Below are 4,316 nucleotides of genomic sequence, written 5' to 3' on the forward strand. Positions count from 1 at the left end.
TCATCTACCTTCAGCCCCCACCTCCAATCCCTCGAGTGCTGGGATTACAGGTGAGCATCACACACCTCGCACTGCACATTTTAATGAAATTTAGTCTGTCTCTCTGCTTTCATTGTCTGTATATTTAGTAGAGGCAATTCTTATTTTCAGTCTTATCTTGTTGAGTTTTTTTTTAATGTATTTGGTATAGGGTCTTACTACTCAGCTCAGGCTCATAGTGATTCTCCTCTTTTCAGCCTCCCCAGCGCTGGGATTATAGGCATGCACCACCAATCTGGGTCTCGGTGACTGGCTCAGTGCGCCCGAGGGCAGGGCCAGTGCAGCATGTGGTGCTGGGGATTGAACCCGAGGCCCTGTGCTTGCCTAAGCAGGCGCTTAGTCTGCTGAGCTAGCTCAGCAGCCCTTATTTTGTTCCTATTGTTCTACACATGCTATACAAACAAGTTGGTATTTTGTTTTTGTAATTAAGTATTGTAACATCACCATTTGTTCACATTGCTTAATTTTTTAGATATTATTTTAATAATCAATATTTCTTAGTAATAGTCCAAGGATAAATTTTGGGCAAGTGTAAGTGTGGAACACGTGTTTCATATTAAAATGTATTGCTTCTCATTTTTAGACTGCTTCCTGTGTCCTTCTCTGTTACTTGAATTGATGGTGCTTTTTAGCCCAACTGTACATGGAATTCTTCACATCATTCAAGGCAAACAGTTGGTCAAATGACAGATTCTTTAGAATTAAAGAAGATTCTTTACAATTAAATATGATTCTTAAAATATTTATATCCTCTGCCCCTCAGTCACCTGTGCTACATGACTGTAGTTTTCCCCCTGACAGAAGAAAGTATTTATGACCACTTAAGAAACTCATAAATCGGGGCTGGAGAGATGGCTCAGTGGTCTAAAGCACCTACTTAGAACAAGCTTGGCAAAGCATCAGGGACCGCGGTTCAATCCCCCAGCACCACATGCCAGCCAGCCCCACCCCCTGGTGGGCTGAGCTGGCCACACACACCACACAGACTCTCTCTCTCTCTCTCTCTCTCTCTCTCTCTCTCTCTCTCTCTCAAATAAATAAAAAAAAAAATTTAAAAAAAAAGAAACTCATAAATCAAAATTGAATTTCTAAAACCTGCAATTTTTTGATAGTGATCTTCTTGTTGTGTCTAATTTTATAAAATTTCAACCTCATAATATTTTAAAGAAACCGTTAAAAGACAACAATCAGAAGTTGGTCGAGACATAGCATCTAGCGAGGCTGTTTAGAAATACCAGAGTGGGAACTTTCTCGGGGTTGCCCAAATCAGACACTAGCAATGGATACTCAGCAGGATATTCAACCCCAAAGCAGCAGCCAAGGATATACATCTGTGGAGAATGTCACACAGAAGATGAAATTAAATCCAGGGATCCAATCAGATGTAGAGAATGTGGATACAGAATAATATATAAGAAAAGAGCTAAAAGATTGGTGGTTTTTGATGCTCGGTGAAACATGGGAATTCAGAAAAGTGTCTTAGTTGATACCTGCATTTGCCCCTTCAGGAGTCTCACTGTTGTATAGCTTTGGGCTTGACACACTTAGGAATACAACTATATACATGATCTCATTTTCAAAACCAGATTGTATTTAGATATCTAAATATACTTCGTACAAAGAATTTTTTTGTTCAGTTATATGACTTGTAATTTAATTTTATCATATATGTAATGTGACAACAATAAAGATTAAAATTCTTGGGCCGAGGAGATGGCTCAGTGGAATAAGCGCTTCCCTGGCAGCGCAAGGGCCTGAGTACAATCCCCGGTTCCGCAAAAAAATAATAAAGAAAAAATAATAAAAAAATAAATAAAGATTAAAATTCTTTACCCAAACCATACTTTTAATAAAATTTATTAAAAATTCAAAAAAAAAAAAGGAGACAACAATCAGGAATAAATAGGAAAATAAATAATGCAAGCTCTTTTGCCTTCAACCTCAACATTTTATTTTTGCCAATACTCTCTTTCTGGTTTGTTTTTTTCCAACAGAATTTGAGGAGCTCTATTCAACAGAAACTGTGACTGATCTTGATGCAAGGTAAGTTTTTTTCTGGGATAAATTGGGTAGAAAACCGTACTTAGAGATACCTCTTCAGGAGCCTCTGGATGTCCAAAATGGGAAGATGGGAACTTAGCGCGCCTGGCATTAATCCTGACTCAGGTCAGCTGTAGCCCACACACACAAATGCACAAATACTAGAATATCAAGAAGAGCTCTGTGTGTGTGTGTGTGTGTGTGTGTGTGTGTGTGTGTGTGTGTGTGGTGTGTTTACTGAGGAAGAGCAGAAGTATAGATGAGTATTTCATTGGACTTTTATGAATAGGAAAGCTTCTGGCCATACCAGACCCTCTCCCAATGCCCAACATCTGCCCCTGGTCACCACCTGGGGAAGTAGTACTTGAATGCCCATGATTCTCCTTTGACAATGGGGCACAGGGCTGGTGTTCAGCCCAGATAAGCTGAAGCATTGGTTCTGCTTCCTGAGACCAGAGGCCTAAAAGCTCAGCCTGGACAGACATTCCAGCAGCCCCTGTCCTGTCCTAAGCCAGAGAAGGTACTGGGGGAATGAATATGAAAGTGGAAATGACCACAGCTTCTAGTGTTACCTGAAGTATAACTCCATTTTTTCAGTTTACCAGTGCTCTGCTAGTTTACCAGGGCCAACATGTAAGCTCGGGTCACCTGACATCAGTCTGTCTTTGTCATCAGCCATTGTCACTACCGCTTTATATGATGAGCATTTATTTCCTTTAGACCTATTTCTGACAACCTAGCAAGAATACATGAAATGATTTCAGAGTCAAAAGGCTCCAAAGACCCCTGACATTCCTTTGAATGATAGTTTTTTGGTCCCAGTTAAAAGCCAGAGATTTTTAGGACAAGATGTAGTGTGGGCCTGTGCATTGGCATTATTCTCCTTTATTCTACACTACAAGAACATAAGACCAAAGCTGGGGAGATAGCTCAATAGTCTAAGCACCTGCCTGGCAAGTGCAAGGACCTAAGTTTGATCCCCATACTATATGCCACGCTGGCTCCAAAACTGGGCGTGGTGGTGCATGCCCATAATCCCAGTGTTGGGGAGGCTGAAAGAGGAGGATCCCTACAAGTCTGAGCTCCATAGTGAGACCCTGTACCAAATAAATAAATAAGTAAATAAATAAATAAATAAATAAATGATTTTTTTAAAAAAAAAAAAAGCATAAGATCAGCCTCTCACACCCAAAGCCTTGCCACTGGGCCTATAGATAACTTCCATGATGGTGGCATGCTTGTGTGGGTGCCCACTACAAGGACAAGGGCTTGATTTTAAATTGCTGTTGCCCCTGATCCAGTGATTCTTCCCCTCTGAGTCAATGGTGAGGTAGGAAGGGCCACTAGCAGATGCAAGGTTGTACACTAGGAAGAAGGAAGAATGTTCTAGAATAGTCAATGATGACACTCTGATGGTACTTATAGATCCTTTCATGTTTTAGTAAAGCAGAAGTTGGCATCATGTGGATCTGCTCTCCAGAGCAACACACAGACTTGTTCTCCATGGTTCACAAGTCTATCCCTTCTAACTTTGTGGCCTCTGGGAGTCCATACAACCTGGAGAGCAGCCCTCCCCTTCCCAACTTCCCAACATGCCACAGACCTGTATCCCTAACATGGCTTCTGCTAGGAAATTAACCAACGCTTTGCTCCCCTCCAACGGGATCTCAACTGCCAGTCCTTTTCAAAAGAGTAGTTCTATTGCCATCCCATCTATCTTCACTACCCCTGCTCCTGCCTCTGAGCCTGCCATGGAGTCCACTTCCTCCTACCTGGTGGTTGCTGCACCCTCCCTGAGACACCAGGCTAGTCAGACAGAATGGATCTAGGAGGGTAAGGGTCTGCATCCTGATTAGGATCCCTTCCTCCAGTCTGCTCTCAGCCAGGGAAGTGTGTCAATCTTGTTTTTCATTTATGTATTTGGTACAGGGTCTCACTGTGCACCTTGGACTCATAGCAATCCTCCTGCTTTCAGCCTCCCCAGCACCGGGATCACAAGCGTGTGCCACCATGCCCAGACTCAGACGTTGGCTCAGCGTGCCCCGGGGGGCAAGGCTGGAGCAGGATGCAGGACCAGAGATCAAACCCTGGTGCCTGTGCTTGCCAAAGTAGGCACTTAGTCCTCTGAGCTATCTTGCTGGCCCTGGGAAGTATGTCTTGCAGTGTGTCCTGTGTGAACTACTGTCACCCACTTAGGAGAATTAGCCAAGATTGCATTGAAGGTCTTAATTCTCTAC

The 4,316-nt window shown here is 42.7% G+C and overlaps 1 pseudogene; it reads left to right on the forward strand.

Annotated features, from left to right (window-relative positions):
* The first annotated feature begins 1,318 nt into the window (after positions 1-1,318).
* LOC101580792 lies at positions 1,319-1,494 on the forward strand (annotated as a pseudogene).
* The last annotated feature ends 2,822 nt before the right edge of the window (positions 1,495-4,316 follow it).

Source organism: Octodon degus, unplaced genomic scaffold, assembly GCF_000260255.1.
Source record: "Octodon degus isolate 3935 unplaced genomic scaffold, OctDeg1.0 scaffold00122, whole genome shotgun sequence".
NCBI lineage: Eukaryota > Metazoa > Chordata > Mammalia > Rodentia > Octodontidae > Octodon > Octodon degus.